The sequence below is a fragment of the Artemia sp. Qi Xiang Cuo genome, chromosome 3, assembly GCF_049724085.1.
Source record: "Artemia sp. Qi Xiang Cuo chromosome 3, ASM4972408v1, whole genome shotgun sequence".
NCBI lineage: Eukaryota > Metazoa > Arthropoda > Branchiopoda > Anostraca > Artemiidae > Artemia > Artemia sp. Qi Xiang Cuo.
The window spans coordinates 51,127,994-51,147,497 of record NC_142796.1 but is presented as its reverse complement, the minus strand read 5'-3'; positions in this window follow the sequence as shown (position 1 = coordinate 51,147,497).

Genomic DNA, 19,504 nt, shown 5'->3' with positions numbered 1-19,504 from the left:
GGTGTAAGATCCAGATCTATGGACAACGGCCTCTGCAAAGGGCTGCCTCGATCCTTCCGGGGTACCTGCAAGACTGGGGACCTTGCGGTCAACTCTATTCCCACTTGAGGAGTGGCGCCTCTCGAGAAAATTATAGCCTAGTAAACAACACAGTATTCGCACGGTATTCTGAGTAATGGACAATTTTTCTGGGCTTGGTATGTTTTGTTAGGCGTTTATGGGCTGAAAAACCTCTTCCTAGTTATTTTATCTACTATCGATTGCCTCCCTGTTGTAGCATAATATTTGTAGGCATGAGAATATAATGAGTTGGAGGTAATAAGCTTGAGATTGTCGGTGCAGGATGTTGACTCTTGTTGATAGAAGAGCATCACCAGGTGCTGAAAACCCTGTCGTGACAAAGATGGGCCCAGGATTACACAAAGTCCCCATTCATGGAGGCCCCAGAAACTTCTTGCTGTCTGGTTCTAGGCCGGCTTAAGCACTTCGGTGTAGACGTGAGAAGATATGTGATCCCCGTCGTGCACTGGTATCCGGGATCATTGCTTTTCCTGAGGTGAAAATAATTTCAATGATTTAAAGAACATGAAAATTGGAACTTGGAATGTTACGACATTAAAAAATTACTATCGTATCGAAATTTTGACAGGCGAATTCAGACGATTCGAAATGGATTTATTATGAATTTCAGAAACTCATATCCCAGGGGTGGCACGCATGAAATTAGGTGATATAGAATTTGTTTACTCAGGCAGGGAGGATGGGGTACATAGACAGGGAGTAGGGCTCATGATGAATAAGGAAGCTGCTAAGTCTTGTTTAAGCTAGGAAGGTATTAATAATAGAATACTAATTGCTCATTTTATGACTAGAAATTTCAGGGTATCAGTTATAGTAGTATACACCCCTGTAGAACCAACTGACAGAGATACTAGTGACTCAGATGAATTTTACTTACAGTTACAGGAGCAAATAGACAGGGTCCCAGGTAGAAATATGAGGTTATTACTGGGAGATTTTAATGCCCAGGCTAACAAAAATACAAATAGAGGGTATCTCAGTCTTGGTAATTTCTGTGAAAGAAAAGAAAACATTAATGAAAAAAGGCTTTTGTAATGTCGTGAATATAATAATCTAGTTCTAACCATTGTGGTGTTTGGTCATAAAATGGCTCGTAAGTGAGTATGGTATTCACGTGTTGTAAAGTGTATTTTATGGTATTTGGGTGAATGTAGTCATAGATGCCTTTATTTCTCCCTTTATAGGGGAGGTAAACTCTGGCCTTAAGATAATTAAACTTTGGTAGCGTGCTTTAGGCTATGACTGAACTAATGAGGCGTACCAACGGGGTATGTTCGAGGGACTAAAGATAGATCGTAGAGAGGTTGGCTATAATGCAATACTTTTATTCAATTAACATATAATAATACCAGATAAAGATATTCTACTTGGACTGGCTGTCCCAAGTATACCACAAGTCTCGGAAAAATACAATAATATATAGTAGGATATTTAGACACTTGCAATGATCTGACAAGATTCCAAGGAATTTTTAAAAACAATGGACCAGAGGTGAGTCCGGCATCAAGTTAGTATCAGTCTACCCCTTCCCATAAAATGTATCTTTTATACATTTTTATCAACCACACTTTCCTTTACCCAACCAACACAATAGCTAGGAAGTGGTGATATCTCAATTTCCCGTTAAGAAGAAACTTGGCAGGATATATTCCTTATCTTAATACAAAGTGGTATTTCTAAACTTTGTATTTGCGTCTTAATGTATTTTTACTAAATTCATAATTAACTAAATTAGAAAGCTTTACCACACACGTGATGGTAAGACAGCAAATTTTATTGATTATATTATAGTAAACCGAAGACTGGCAGGATCAATACAAGATACTTAAAAGCAAAGATCACCATCTAGTAGTGTCAAGGGTTAATTTAAAGCTGAAATATGGGAAGGGTAACTACCTCCCGGGAAGTTATGATGTTGGTAGACTCCAGGATGAGAATTCGAGAGAAACTTTCCAGGAACAGTTCAATACTAAACTTTAGAGTATAAAATTTGATAATGTGGAAGATGGTTGGAATAATTTTTGAAAAATAATTTGTGAAGTTGCTGAAGGTGTATTAGGGAAGAAAGCTAGAACTGCAGCTAAGAATATCAGTGAAAAAGCATAATGTTTAATAGAAAAGAGAAAGGAATTGTACAAGAATTATCTGAGTGGTAGATCGTATGAAAGAAAACAAACGGAATATAAAGCAAGTGGAGAAAGCATTAAAATATAAACTAAGGAGGTGTGAAGGAGACCATGGATAAAATTGCCGAGGATCTGGAAGATGCAGCTAGACGGCATAATAGTAAAATATTGTACTGGCACGTTAACAAATTGAGAGGAAGTAGTCAATCCGGACTTGGCCCAGTTAAAGATAGGAATGGGGCCGCAATTAGCGATATTGAAAGAACCAAAGCGAGATGGGCCAAACATTTTGTGAATTTGCTTGACCAAGATTGAGTCGCCGGAGAAAATGCAGAGGAAAATGAAAAAACCGATGATACCTGGGATGTGAAAGAAGATTTGTTTTGTGATGAAGAATTAGCGACAGTACTAAAAGAATTAAAAAATAATAAGACTCCGAGTGCTGATAGGGTAGTAAATGAGTTTCTTAAATATGGTGGCTCTGAGGTTAGAAATAAGTTACTGAAGATTATAAATATGATTTTTGAAAAAGGGGAAGTACCTAACGATTTTAGGAGAACCTTAATTAAGGCACTTTAAGAAAGGTGATAAAAGTGAGTGTGGTAATTATCGAGGCATTAGTCTGGTCTCTGTAGGTAGTAAATTACATAGTAATATGATACTGTTTAGACTGAGAGATGCCGTAGACAAAGTTTTAAGAGAAGAGCATTGCGGTTTTAGAAAAGGTAGAGGATGTATCGACAAAATTCTCACTCTTAGGGTAATAATTGAGAAGTGCCTGAGGTTTCAAACACCTTTGGCCCTCAGTTTTATAGATTATGAGCAAGAGTTTGATTCTGTTGATAAAAGAGCTTTAGTAAAGGTCTTATCCTTGTATGGTATACCAGACAAATACATTCAATTAATTTGTACTATGAGAGAAAATAACACTACTGCGGCTAAGGTAGGAAATGAGGTCAGTAGCTGGTTTCGTGTTAAATCAGGAGTTAAGCAGGGTTGTGTTCTATCCCCCTTTGTATGGATTATTTTGATGGACTTTAACGAGCACAGGAAAGGCAATGGAAGGCCATGGAATCAAATGGGGAGGAAAAAGTCTCCTGGACTTGGATTAAGCTGATGATTTAAGCATCGTAGATGAAAGTGTGTGCAAAATGAATGAAGTTTTAGATTCTTTGCGAGTTCAGGGTGCTAGTATAGGTTTGAAAATTAATTTTAAGACGACTAAATTGCTAAGGCTTGGAATAAGTGAAGATGAAAAAGTGACGTTGGGCAATAAAAAGATTGATCAGGTGGGCAGCTTCACTTACCTTGGTAGTATTATTAGTAAAGATGATGGGAGCAGTGAAGATGTTAAATATAGAATAGCCAAGGCTAAGGGGTGTTTTTTCACAGTTAAAAAAAAGTCTGGAAGAATAGGAAGATAAGTCTGCAAACCAAGATTAGAATATTAGAACCACAGTGATGACAGTGGTCAAATATGGCTCTGAAGCATGGACGCTCCGAAAAACGGATGAAGATTTGCTAGATGTTTTCTAGAGAAAGTGCTTAAGGATTGTTCTGGGTACCCGGTTGACTGACCGTATTTCAAACAATAGGCTGTACGAAAAATGTGGTTTAATAACGCTCTCTAGGGTTATAATGAAAGAAGGCTGAGATGGCTAGGTCACGTTGTGCGGATGAAGGATGACAGATTTCGGAAGATTGTTCTTTTCGGCCAAACATCTAGGGCCAAACGGAAAGCAGGTCGTCCCCGTCTGGGGTGGGACGTCATAAAGAAAGATTTAAAGGAAATGGGAAATTCGTGGGCGGGTGTAAAAAGGGAGGCTTTGAATAGATTGGGGTGGAGGATGAGCGTGTGTAGCTGTGTTGGCCTCAGGCGGCTTGGTGCTGCGGTGAGTTGTTAGTAGTAGTAGTAGTAGTATAGCTAATTTTTGACTGTCGCATCGCCCGGTCTTAAAGTACTCTGGAAAAAACCATAATCCGTTGTACAACATCACGTCATTGTTTTCAGATTAACGATTGACTGGCTGTTAGGGACACGTATTAATTATAAAAAGTAAGATATCTCAAGAAAAGAGGAATGACAGTAACAGTAAACAAAGGATTTTTTTTAGATAGATGCCATTACTTTTTCCAATTACTTATTTTTTATATATCATAGACCTACTGTCAAAGAGGACTTTCTTGGAATACCATCAATTGTTAGTGAAGATAATCTCTCTAGGATGCAAGATAGAATATCTGGAAATCCAAGAAAGGGTATCTAGGGGTTATTCTGTAGAGGTTTTTTATGCGGTTAAGACAGGCTAGGAGTGAAATTTCACCTCGATGGAAACAAAATCTTCTCTGTATGAATATTCTGTTATGGTCGCTGTTGAAGAATCTGTTTTTTCTTTAGTTTGGCTTAAAAAGAATGTAAGCTTACTATTTAAACTTACTGGTCAAGTTTTAAGAAGTATTAATGGGTCATGATAATGTTTAACAATAATGTTTTGTTTGCGTTTTCTCTTATGCTTTAAAATGGCGGAGTAATAAAGAAATGTGTTTAAGCTTCTAAATATGTTTAGCTTCTACACAAAATCGCATTATAAGTTTCTTCAAATTCAAAGGTTCTATTTTCTAACTACTCACTCACTGGATTCTAACCATGCCCTTAAAGAAGCATTGACTATAGGGTCACAAATAAAAATATATCTAAGTTTTCAAAAATGAATCTGGAACTTTCTTACCTTGCTGGGGCTTTCTTAAACGTTGAATTGGCTTTCTAACTATTAATCCCCTTAGTTGATGTTTAATTAGTCTTTGCAATTTTCAACAAAGCCAAGTTTGACTTACAACAGAATAACAGAACTCACTTTCGGTAATCCATAGCCATACACACCTGCCAAAACAGTAGCTTAACTGAGCAGATTATAGCTTTCTCAGAGTTTCCACTTCATGGTTTCCAAAATACCTAAAAGGGTGACAAAAATCCCTAGAAATTCCCCATTTTCAACAGCAAAATACCCAACGGGTTCCCCTATTTCCAAAATTATTCAAAATCCGTGTTAAAGTATCGTTAAACAAATATTTAACAACAGCTATTCAATAGGACTAATTTTTCAAATGAAAACTAGTTACTTGCACAAGAATGTTTTCGTCTGACGTTTAAAAGCAATGTTTTTTAATTGTCAACTAGTTCAATTTGATCTTGAATGAAAAATTCTGACGCTAAATTCCAAAACACCTCACTTTATTAGCAATACAAGAGGATATAACAAGTTTTGGAGAAAATGGAAGATTAAGAAGGAACTTGCTTACTTTAAGGGGGGAGGTTGTTTTTTGTATATATTCTTTATTATCAGAAATCGCCTTTTTAATTGCAAGTATTTATGGTGATAGTAATCGCAAGTGTTTATGCGTAATTCAATTCATCATTTGTACCTAAATGAAAACTGATTGAATTTGGCCTCATAAATTAAACCTGTTGACTATTCAAAAAAGGTTTTTTAGGCATCCAAAATACGGCAAAAGAAAATCATTTGCGAGCTTCAAGTAGTTTTCGCCTGTTTTCTCACTTCGTAAGAAAAGAGGACATTTACATTTTTGAGAAAACAGAGGATTATAAGTATACTAAGAAACAATTAAAATAGAAGAAAACGGATTTTGTCAGAAAGAAAGTATGATTGACTTGGATTATGTCAACAGTATAAACATTTGTTTGCCCACTTTCGACAGTAGATCGAAATAAATGTCTTTTTTTATGGAACAACTAAATAAAATGGAACGAACAGAAATTATTCCGTAGCTAAGAGGGGCTGTTCTCTTCTTCAGCCCCTTGCTCTTTACGCTAAAGTTTCATAGTGCTTTGAAAAACTTCTTATTCGAAATAAAAAGACCTTGTATTTGATTAGTCGTTATTAAAGAATTGGGGCAAAAAGTCAAACTGTAGCGTAAGGTATGAGGGGTTGATGAGGGAGCAGCCCCCCTCGTATACACAATAATTTTTATTCCTTTTAAGTTTTGATGTCGCTCTTTCTTGCGTTTAAAAAACAATTTGTTTTTTCATTTGATGTCTGTCCGTTTTCATTAGTATAACCAGGATTAACCCTAATCTGGGGAGGGCTTCTATTTCCTTAGAACCTACTCGTTAAATTAGAACTTAAAATAATTGCTCGAGAAAGATCATCAACTCTGAAAAAATATACACCTACATGCGTTTATTAGAAGAGAGGGATCTGAAATATGAGAATCTGATTATATGTTCATCATTTCCATGGTTTTAATCCAAATTCTTTGAACAAGTCTCTTTTTTAGGCCTGCACCCATGGGTCACAGTTGGGGGACGATGCGCCCAGGAAACAATAACCAATTCAATATTGTACACAAATGAAAAGGGAGATTTATTACCAGTTATATATCGGCAGAAAAAGCTCCTGTTAGCACTAAGCAAACCATCCCCCCCCCCTTTCGAGAAATTATCTGGTGGCACTGATGACGCTCCTTCCCCCTCCCCCACTTCTCCCCCTATGTGGCAATAGGCATATGAATGGAACCTTTCATATTAAATTGAAAAATATTTTTCTGCAATAACATGAAGTATTAAAATAAATGTTTATATTAAGCGTTCAGTTTGTATGGAGTACGTGCATGTTAAGAATCGAATTTGCCCCCGCACGGCATTACTGTCTCTGAAACTGGTAGGCTCAAAGTATTATTTTCTAGTAATTTAAACTGATTGGATATCTCACAATTTTCACTCGATAGGTTTTTGCCACCCTTTGGGATAAAAATTGACGTTTTGCGCCACTAAATTGCTGAAAACGATGTTTTACTACTACTACTACTAACAACTCACCGCAGCACCAAGCCTCCTGAGGCCAACACAGCTACGCACGATTCTACTCCACCCTAATCTATTCAAAGCCTCCCTTTTTACACCCGCCCACGAAGTTCCCATTTCCTTTAAATTTTTCTTTATGACTTCCTCCCACCCCAGACGAGGACGGCCTGCTTTCCGTTTAGCCCTAAACGGTTGGCCGAAAAGAACAATCTTCGGCAATCTGTCATCTTTCATCAGTACAACGTGCCCTAGCCACCTCAATCTTTCTTTCATTATAGCCCTAGAGAGCGGTATTGAACCACATTTTTCGTATAGCCTATTTTTTGAAATACGGTCAGTCAGACAGGTACCCAGAACAATCCTTAAGCAATTTCTCTGGAAAACATCTAACAAATCTTCATCCGCTTTTCGGAGCGTCCATGCTTCAGAGCCATATTTGACCACTGTCATCACTGTAGCTTCTAATATTCTAATCTTGGTTTGCAGACTTATCTTCCTATTCTTCCAGATTTTTTTTATCTGTGAAAAAACACCCTGAGCCTTGGCTATTCTATTTTTTACATCTTCACTGCTCCCAGCATCTTTACTAATAATACTACCAAGGTAAGTGAAGCTGCCCACCTGATTAATCTTTTCATTACCCAACGTCACCTTTTCATCTTCACTTATTTAGTGACTTCGTCTTCCTAACATTAATTTTCAAACCTATTCTAGAACCGTGAACTTGCAAAGCCTCTAAAGGTTCATTCATTTTGCTTACACTTTCACCTAGGATACTTTAATCATCAGCATAGTCCAATTCCGGGAGAATTTCCCTTACCCATTTGATTGTCTGGTATCCCATTGTCTTTCCTGTGCTCCTTAAGACAAAATTCGTCAAAATAATCCATATAAAGGGGGGTAGAACATAGTTCTGCTTAACTCCTGATTTAACACAAAACCAGTTGCTAACCTCATTTCCTACTTTAACTGTAGCAGTGTTATTCTGGTACATAGCACTAATCACTAATGTATTTGTTTGGTATACCATACAAGGATAAAACCTTTACTGAAGGTCTTCTATCAACAGAATCGAACGCTTGCTCATAATCTATAAAACTGAGGAACAAGGTGTTTGAAAACTCAGGCACTTCTCAATTATTAGTCTAAGAGTGAAAATTTGGTTGACACATCCTCTACCTTTTCTAAAACCGCACTGTTCTTCTCTAAAAACTTTGTCTACGGCATCTCTCAGTCTAAAAAGTATCATATTACTAAGTAATTTGCTAATTACAGAGACCAGACTAATGCCTCGATAATTACCACACTCACTCTTATCACCTTTATTATACAGTAATTTAATTAAGATTTTCCTAAAATCGTTAGGTACTTCCCCTTTTTCAAAAATCATTTTCATAATCTTCAATAAATTATTTCTAACCTCAGTACCATCATATTTAAGAAACTCATTTACCACTCTATCAGCGAAATGAGCCTTATTATTTATAATCCTTTTAGTGCTGTCGCTAGTTTCTCCTCACAAAACAAATCTTCCTTCACATCCAAGGTATCACAAACTATTTCATTTTCCTCTATATCTTTTCCTGCAACTCTATCTCGGTTAAGCAAGTTCTCAAAATGTTCGGCCCATCTCGCTTTAGTTTTTTCCTTATCGCTAATTGCGACCCCATTCCTATCTTTAACTGGGACAAGTCCGGAGTGACTACTCCCTCTCAATTTGTTAACGTGCCACTACAGTATTTTACTATTATACCGTTTGGCAGCATCTTCCAGATCCTCGGCAATTTTATCCATAGCCTCCACTTCACACCTCCTTAGATCATATTTTAATGCTTTCTCCACTTTCTTTACATTTTTTTTTGTTTTCATACGATATATCACTCAGATAATTCTTGTATAAGTCCTTTCTCCTTTTTATTAAACATAAAGCTTTTCCACTAATATTCTTAGCTCCAGTTCTAGCTTTCTTCCCTAATACACCTTCAGCAACTTCACAAATTATTTTTCAAAAATTATTCCAACCATCTGCCACATTATCAACTTTTAAACTCTCAAGTTTAGTATTCAACTGTTCCTGGAAAGTTTCTCTCAAATTCTCATCCTGGAGTCTACCAACATAATAACTTCCCGAGAGGTAGTTACCCCTCCTAAATTTCACCTTTAAATTAACCCTAGACACTACTAAATGGTGAACTTCACTTTTAACATCAACAACAGCAATCCTATAAACCCTAGTATCTTGTATTGATCTTGCCACTCTTCGGTTTACTATAACATAATCAATAAGGTTTGCTGTCTTACCATCATGTGAATACCACGTTAACTTATGAGCCATTTTATGAACAAACACCGTATTGGTTATAACTAGATTGTTATACCTACAAAATTGCAAAAGTCTGTATCCATTACTGTTTTCTTTTCCTACACCAAATTTACCTAGGCTGGGATACCATCTATCCCTATTTCTACCAACCTGGGCGTTAAAATCTCCCAGTAATAACATCATATTTCTACCTGAGACCTTGCCTATTTCAGGTTCAGGTTCAGATTAATAAATTTTTGTTAACAAAAAAACAACTAATTGTGACAACAATTCGCACTAAAGCAAGAATATTCTTGAAGAAACGACCGGTTGGATATCATGCATACCAATTCATCAAACCAATTAAAATGAAAAAAGGGGAAAACAATAATAATAACAGAAAATAAGGATAAATATATAATGGCACAAAATATAAAAAAAAATAAAAATAAAATATCTACAAAAAAAAGAAAAAAAAAAAAGCCTTCTCTCGAACAATTAAAAAAAACAAATTCCTGAAAATAAATTATTTTTAATACGGGTTTTAAGTTGCGGCACAATTTCAGCTTTACGAACAGAAATTGGGAACGAATTCCAAACTGACGGGCCCATGTGTCTGGTCACTTGACTTGCTCTCGTTGGGTTTCGTGGTTCATATGCAAGACTATCCCCACTCCTAGTCGAATAATAGTGATAAAATGAATTAGGATTACAAATATTCATAAAAAAATCCGGTGCAAAACCATTCAGACACTGAAATACAAAAACTCCAATTTGATAATCCCTTATTTCACCAACCTTTAAAATTTTAAACTTTCTAAAAAGTGATTCAGTGCTATCAACACCACGATCATACCTTCCAATCAACCTTATAGCCTTATTCTGCAGAACTTGAACTCTTCTAAAATAGCAACTAAAATTACTCGCCCAAATCAAACAACCATAATTTATATAAGGCGCTATTATGGAAAAATACAATAAACGCAGAATTATTAAAGATAAACAATTTTGAAAACGGTTCGGAACTCCAAGGCCTCGCACCAGCTTGCATGCTATGATGTCGCAGTGTTTTCTCCACCTCAAGTTTCGATCTAGGATGAATCCCAGACATCGGATCTCTTCGACTTGTGATAGCGGTAGGCCATTGTAAATAATGACACCTGGGAGAGTGGGAGCAGAACCAGTCCTCGTAAACATCATAAAATTAGTTTTTGATGCATTGACGCTAAGTAGGCTAGCACAAACAAATTCATGTAGGCCATCCAGCGCCTTATTAGCCTTGAACAAGAGCTCTTGCAGCGACTTTGCTGCAATCACTAAAGCCGTGTCGTCAGCAAAAGAAGTAACTGAAGCTCCGGGAATGTAGAATCTCATTGTGTCTACAAATATCAGGTACAGGAGAGGACCAAGAACTGAGCCCTGTGGAACACCACACTTTATGGGAAACGGCTGAGAAGATTTGTTACTCAAAGTCACTCGTAGCTTCCGTTCACTTAAATACGATTCAAACCAATTTAAAACACTACCCTTTATGCCTAAATAACACAGCCTTTCCAATACAATCTTAAAATCAACAGTGTCGAAAGCTTTTCTAAAATCGCCCATGCACTGCTCGCCATTCTCAAGTGCTGAGTTAATATTTTCCAGAAGATGCAGGACTGCCTGCGTCGTCGAATGTCCTTTCCGGAAGCCAAATTGACCATCGTGTAAAACACCAATTTTCATCAGATACTCGTAAAGCCGGTGATGAACAATCTTTTCATAAACTTTTGAATAAATCGGGAGAATTGATATTGATCTCCAATTAGATATATCAGTTTTGACTCCACCTTTGTGCAACGGTACAACTTTAGCTATTTTAAGCGCACTCGGAAACATCCCCTTTTCCATAGAAATATTGATAAGGTATACGAGGACAGGAAGCAAATAAACCAGAACCGACTTGAGCGTTCTAAGGTTCATTCCATCAACTCCTGCACTGTTTGACTTAATCGTGCTAACAATTCTGCGTACCTCCTCTTCAGTACAAGGCTGGAAATGCATTTCAAAACCTCTTCCTCGCTCATCAACAAAACTGCTTGATTCGAAAACATGAGAGCTCCTTGCTTCTTCTTGAATCTTGCAGCCAATTTCAGAGAAATATTGTCCAAATGCGTTGCAGATTTCCTCAGTTTCTTCCAAGGTCCTATTATTTAGCACAATTTTTGGCTCCGATGGCTTCATAGGACCTTTTAGAAGATCATTCACAACTTACCATGTTGCTTTGGGGTTACCTTTACTTTCTTCAAATACATTTGTAAAATATGCCTTCTTTTTTTTCTTCTTAGGGCATTTGCCCTATTCCTTAGCTCTTTATACATCACATGGAGCTCATTATTCTGCGGATGATTCAGATGCTCCTCACACGCCTGATTTCTCATATTAAACAGATTCAGCAGCTCATTATCACACCATGGTTTTCTCGGTTTATTCTTTCTGGGGTTTGTTTCTTTAAGCGGACACGTCCTATCATAAACATTAGACACTATTTGGTTAAACTTTTCAAATGCTTCCGACGGATGATCTTCATTCAGTACTGTTTCCCAGTTAATAACACTAATTTGTGCTTCAAATTTTTTCAGATTAACTGGCTTCAGTTCACGCATTGGTATTTTATTCTTTCTGTTATGTTTCTTCACTTCAGAATTCAAATGCAATACAACCGGAAGATGGTCGGAGGCTGGGCTGTAAGTAAAATTCACTGTAAGTAAAATTCATTAACTGTAAGTAAAATTCATCTGAGTCACTAGTATCTCCGTCAGTCGGTTCTACAGGGGCGTAGTCATAAGACTTTCTAGTAATAAAATGAGCAATTAGTATTCTATTATTAATACCTTCCCAGCCTAAACAAGACTTAGCAGCTTCCTTATTCATCATGAGACCTACTCCCTGTCTATGTACCCAATCCTTCCTGCCTGAGTAAATAAATTCTATATCATCTAATTTCATACTTCCTACCCCTGGGATATGAGTTTCTGAAACTCCTAATAAATCCAGTTCGATTCGTCTGAATTCGTCAGTCAAAATGTCGATACGATAGTCATTTTTTAATGTCGTAACATTCCAAGTTCCAATTTTCATGTTCTTTAAATCATTGAAATTATTTTCGCCTCAGGAAAAGCAATGATCCCGTATACCAGTGCAGTACGGGGATCACATATCTTCTCAAGTCTTCACCGAAGTGCTTAAGCAGGCTTAGAACCGGACAGCAAGAAGTCCCTGGGACCTCCATGAATGGAGGCTTTGTGCAATCCTGGGCCCATCTTGGTCACAACATGGTTTTCAGCACTTGGCGATGCTCTTCTATCAACAAAACGATGTTTTGCTGTGACATAATCATTTTCGCTACTTAAAAAGGTCAATAAAACCTTTTGTCAGAAACCTTCTCCTGATATTCTAGGAAAAATGGTTTGAAACGGCCACCCTTGAGCAGAAAACAAAACAACAACGAAGAAACAAATAAACACAAGCCTGTAACTATCCTTCTTGGGGAAAAAAAAATACAAAAATTCACCTTTTTGTAGATAGAGCTTGAAATCTATACAATAGAGTTGTTTGATACGTCAAGTTCGATGGTGTATTTTTCACCTAAATCACTAGCCGTTTTGGGGGTTTCTCCCCCCTTTCTCTTTTAAATGGGAAAATTCTTATCAGCCTCATAACTTTTGTTAAGAAACTGTATGCAAACTGTAGATTTGGCATCAAAATAAAAATTCTAATTGTTTAATGTACATCTAGCCATCAAAATTCCTTTTTAGGGTCTTGGTTACTATTAGAACCAGTGGCTCCTTGCTTGCAGTTCGTTGCCACGAACTGTTTAATACATTAAAAAATAAATTTAAAACCTAATATTTATTTAAACTTCTATGAAAGTCTAGTTCCTGGTGACAATTGCCCCCCCCCTCCTGGGAGATTCCCTGGAAACGCTCAAGATGGCCCACCTCTCCACAATCTCCACTTTTTGTGTTGGTAAGCATATGAATGTATTCTGTTATGTTAAAAAGAAAACTTTTTTTTTGCAATAAGAAGAGAGCTATAACCCCGCAACACTTATATTCAGGCTCGGTCCAAATGTAGGAAGATTGGACATTAATTTATGCTGCCTCTCCCTTCTTATATATAGAAGTCCAAATAGCACAGCCGTGAATGACTAAGTACTCTTTAAAGATATTCACGCTATATGTCAAAGATTAACAGAACCAACTCTCATAATTGGAGATTTCAATTACCCTAACATAGATTGGGACCTGCCACACCTCCTAGAGCATAGCGGGTCACCCTCACAGAGGGAATTTCTGAAGACAGTGAACGATAATTACCTAGAACAGCTTATTAAAAAACCAACAAGAATCCGAGGAAGCGACAAGCCAACGCTACTGGACCTAGTCCTATGCAGTAATACGGAACTAATAAAAGAACTTACTATTGGTCCTCCTGTTGGAAAATCGGACCACGATACAATTTACTTAGAGGTGATTGTAAGTCGCGAAACTATGAGAAAAAAAGAGAGGTGGATGTATTCAAAAGGTGATTACAAGACCATGCGAACGGAGCTAGAAGTTTTCAACTGGACTGAAATACTAAATAACACATATCTATTAGATGGCTTGTACATAATGTTTTCTTCCTTAATAATAGACCTAAAAACGATGTATGTAACATTAGACAAATTATTAACACGACCGCCTCTAAAACGAGAGATCCTTGACGTAATAAAAATCAAGCGGCAAGCCTGGGAGACGCTCAAGCAGACTGACACCAAAAGTAATTATACAAATTATCACAGAATTTCCAACAAAGTGAGGAAATCCACTAAGCAAGAAGCAAGTGAAAAGGAGAGGAAAGTAGCCGAAATCTCGAAGATCAACCCCAACGCGTTTTGGAACTTCGTAAACTCAAAAAGAAAAGAACAGCCGGTTATTCCCGATCTTAGAAACTCAGCAACAAATTTAACACTCAGTGACCCAATAGCTAAAGCCAACCTACTAAATCAGCAGTTTTCCACTGTTTTCACAACAGAGAGGGACAAAGATGAAAGTCAAGTGGAATGTCAGCCACTAGACGCAGGCAAATTTGAAGAAATAGAACTGACAATACAAATGGTCTACAAAAAACTAAAAAATCTAAACCCTTACAAATCAGAAGGTCCAGATGGCCTACATCCTAGAGTGCTCAAAGAGCTGACAAAAGAAATTGCAGCGCCATTGCACTACATTTTTGTCAAGTAGCTACAAACAGGGAATCTGTCTGATAAATGGAAGCAAGCAGCGGTGATACCCCTCTTCAAAAAAGAAAGCAAATCAGATCCAAGTAATTACAGACCTATCAGTTTAACCTGTATCACATGCAAAATACTAGAATCTTTACTTCACGATAATATATTACAGTACCTACCCGAAAGGAGCCTCATTTCACTCGCACAGTTTGGATTCCTCAAGAAAAGATCAGCAGAAAGCCAGCTACTTGTCGCTACAAACACCTGGAGAAAATATATGGATAGTGCGATGCAGATAGACATTTTATATTTAGATCTCAGAAAAGCTTTTGATAAAGTCTCACAAAGTCAACTTCTTCGAAAACTACAGTCTATCGGTGTTGGCGATGCTATTCTAAAGTGGGTTCTCAACTTTCTGAACGGAAGATCTCCGCGAGTGAGACTGGAGGGATACCTTAGCAGCAACGAGACATAAGTCACAAGTGGAGTAGTTCAAAGTAGTTTTCTGAGGCCTTTACTATTCAATATTCACATAAATGATCTACCAAATAACATATATTCAGAGATACTGCTTTATGTAGATGACATAAAAATCTTTCGCGCAATAACAAGCTTTGAAGATACAGAAATACTACAGCAACACTTAAACAAAACAGCAGAATGGATAAAAAAAAGGAGCATGGAAGTGAATACAGAAAAAAGTAGTCATATTCGGCTAGGCCCAAAACACATTTCTCGGCACTACTGCTTTGAAGGACAACATATACCCATACAAGAAGAAGCTCAAGACCTGGGAGTGACAATAGACAGTGGTATGACTTTCACCAAGCACTACAAACCAATCATCTCTAAGTCATCACAAGTCTTGGGAATTATTCAAAGAAATTTCTCTCTTACTGATTCAACACTGTTTTCTACATTCTTCAAATCTTTAGTGAGACCAATGATCAAATATGGTCATACAACAACCAGACCGTTTTTCAAAAAGACAGCAATGCAATAGAAAAAATCCAAAGGAGGGCTACTAAATTTGTTCCATCACTTAGAGACTTATCATACCAAGACCGTTTGAAAAAAATGTCGCTCCCAAGCCTCTCAGACCGATTTTTGAGAGGAGATCTTATTGAAGTGTCCAAAATATGCAACAGATACTACGACAACATCCCTCCAGAAGAGATAATAACATTCAAGAATAATAACCTGAGAGGTCATGAGTTTAAGCTAACTGAAGAACGTTTCAGAAGAGATGTTGGGAGATGGGCATTCAGCAACCGTATTGTCTCCGAGTGGAATGCACTACCATCAGACACTGTTAACTCAGATTCAGTCAATGCATTTAAGAACAAAATTGACAAACATTATAGTGATAAAGCATTTGATTATTTAAATTTTTGTAGATAGAGGCGCAAGCCTGTTTTCGCAATATATTATTATTATTATTATTATTAATGTACATAGTTTTATCAAATTTCAAGTGAATTAACTTAGTTAAAGAAAACTTTGAAATAAATATATATTTTAACCGTTAATTTTGTATTGACTATGTAGAACTTGAGGAAGGAATGTGCTACCACGTGTCCTTACTGCCACTGAGGCTGGGAAGCCCAATATATAGTTTTTTGATAATTTTAAACCGATTGGGTATCTAGAAAATTTTCAAGTTTAGTTCCACTCTGTTTTGTGCCACAGAATGGTAGAAAATGCACTTTGTTGTGGCACAATCTTTTTTGCTATAAAAAAATGGCCCTAAAACTTTCATTTCCGTTCAAATGAACCTTCCTTCGATTCTCTAGGGCTATTTCTTCGATACGATACCCCCCGAAAAAAAATTATAAATAAACACGCATCTATAATCTAGCAAAATTCAACATTTTTGTAGATAGGAGCTTGAAAACTCAGCAATAAGGTTCTCGGATATACTGAATTTGATGGTTTAACTTTCATCAAGATCAATTGCCCTTTTATGGTTTTTTTCCCCTTTTCCAAAAATCAAGCAAATTTTTTCTGGCTCATAGCTTTTGACGAATTAGTGTATTTGGAATAGCAATGGAAAATAATAATTTTTTTATGTATGTATTGTTATAAAATTTTCTTTTTTTGAGTTTCGATTACTACTAGCTCATATCAGACCTTATTTTAAAGCTTCCATTTTCTGTCAACAGATAAACATTGCATTTTGGTAAATAATACAAAATCTAAAAAAGAGATAACAACTAAAATACTTTGATTGGGACTGCGATTTTAATACTCTATTGAAGCTAAAAAATGCAGGAAATAATTCCAGTTTTTAAATATGTATAATTGGAAAATAGTTATTACCATCATTTTGAAATAAAGCAGTACTAGCAAATTCAATTAAACGGCATCATGTGATAGGCTGTTGAACATTCATGCGATCAGAGTTCAATCAGTGGTTGTCAACAGTCATAGGAAAATAAAACTTTGTTTAGGATGTTCACATTGCTATTGATGTAACTGTGTTGAATCAACGAAGCTCAGATTGTCATGACAAACCCTCGTTTGGTAGAAGTTCTGGAAATACAAGTAGAGAGAAAAAGAGAGACTACTTGTAAAAAGTCTGTTGTTCCTTTTAATGGTTTAAGATCTGAAACAGAAGAACCAATAAGGTTTTGAAATTACTTGACATCCTTTTCTGAAATAATACTACAACTTACTACAGCACCAAGCCGCCTGAGGCCAATACAGCTACGTGCACTCCTCCTCCATCCCAATCTATCCAAAGCCTCCCTCTTTACACCCTCCTGAGAAGTTATTATTTCCCTTAAATATTTGAACTAAATTTTTCGTACAGCTTACTATTTGAGTTACGGTCATGTCAGTCGGATACCCAAAACAATCCGTTATCAATTTCTCTAGAAAACATTTTGCAACTCCTCTTCTGTTTTTCAGAGCGCCCAAGCTTCAGAACCATATTTGACCACTATCATCACTGTAGCTTTCAATATTCTAATCTTGGTTTGCAGACTTATCTTCCTATTCTTCCAAGCTTTTCCAACTGTGAAAGATCATCCTGGGCTTTGAATACTCTTCTTTGAGCATCTTCACTGGATCCACTGTCTTTACTAATAATACTACCAAGGTAAGTGAAGCTGTCAAATTGATCGATCTTCTCAATAGTTCTTTCTGGCATGGGCTTAAGAAATAATACGATTTGCTCACAGAAACATGTGAAAGACGTAAACGAATGAGATTAAAGCACACAGAACTATAGAAAATTAATATATCTTTTTCTTTACAAGAAAAAAGAGAAACAAACATGAAAAGAAACGTGATGACGAACAAACGTGAACTAAACATTGAAACAACCGATATAAATAAGAAACATATAAGCGGAAACAAACCTGATAATGTGTTTGGTTTTGTTACTGAGTAAATCTATCTATCAAGATGACCTTTTCTCATTTACCTATTCCCTGAAAAAAAAACTACATTTTGACAGGGGCGTAGCTCCAGCATTTTTATTTGGGGGGGGGGGGGGGGGGCAAGAGGGGTCAATATCCAGAGAGGCAAGGGGCATGGGCTATATAATAGTTTTTCGCCAAATTATTGGGGGGAGGGGGGACTGCCCCCCCCCCAAACAACACCAGTACATTTTTATGATTAACATAACCTGATTTATTTTTCCATCCTTTTTTTTATTTTCTCTTTTTTATGCTCTTATATCTCTTTTCTTTACATTTAATATCTCTTAATTTTATACAAGTAAGCATAAAAGTAGAACGACAAAGGCTGGAATGCTAGGTAAATCTCTAGAATATTTTACTTTTAGGCTGATAAATGAGAAAACTAAAACCATCAACGTTATCTAGTGTTTGGCAATTTAATAGCCTATGCGAATCTACTGCATGCTTGCGTTGTTGTTTATAATGTAGGGACAGGAAGGAGCGTAAAATACTGTCCTCAGTAGGCCTACAAACTTGAAGTCAGCTAGTTGTACTTAACCTGCCTAAACTTTTGTAGACTAACCAAGGCCTACTTGTACAGACGGGATTTTGACTTAAATTCATTTTTGAATATAGATCACTGCTGATTAATTAGTAATTAAAGAGAAATTTCAGATTTAGCTCTACAGTAACATAGATTAATTATCCTCTTTTTCTGAGATTTTCTACTTCTTTAATGAAGTATCAGACATAACACTTTCGATGGTGCTAGTAGCTTGATTTTCCCATGCTAAGTCGCGGAAGATCCAACTCAAGTTTCTTATTTTCTTTCGAAATCACAGAGATAGATAATAGCACATACATCCTTGAGAATTGATGAAAATGAGGAATACTTTTTATAAGGGAAAAATTATTTTTGATCGTAAGCTAGTTGTTGATTATATTGTCAGCTATGGGATGCCGCTAGACCTTGGGATTTCACCTGAGATTTACAAAGCTTCTTCCCACTTGATTGCAAGCCAACTCCTGCCTTTATTTATTGAAATATGGAAAACCAAGAAGTTCCTAAACGATTGGAAAATCTCAGTCATCCTTCCCATTTACAAAAAATGCGATGGGGCTGTGTGCCAATTATAGAGGCATATCTCTCATCTAAATTGCAGCCAAATTATTTATCATCGTTCTACGACGGATATTCCAAACAGCGAGAGATAAGCAAACACGGGAAAAGCAGTCCGGGTTCGGGCCTAGCAGAGAATGCTCGGATGAGATTTCCGCCTTCCGTTTAATCATGCAATGATGCGAAAGGTACACCCCTCCACTCGTCAACATATTCATAGATTACATTGCTGCCTTCAACTCGGTTGAAGGAACACTTTGTAGAAGATTCTCCTTGGAGATGGCATACCGCAGGAATTCGTTGACATCCTGGAAGCTTATTACCAATGATGTGCAAACCGATTCAGAGTCTATGACAAAGGATCTTCACTGTTTGATGTGGAATGGGCTGTCAAC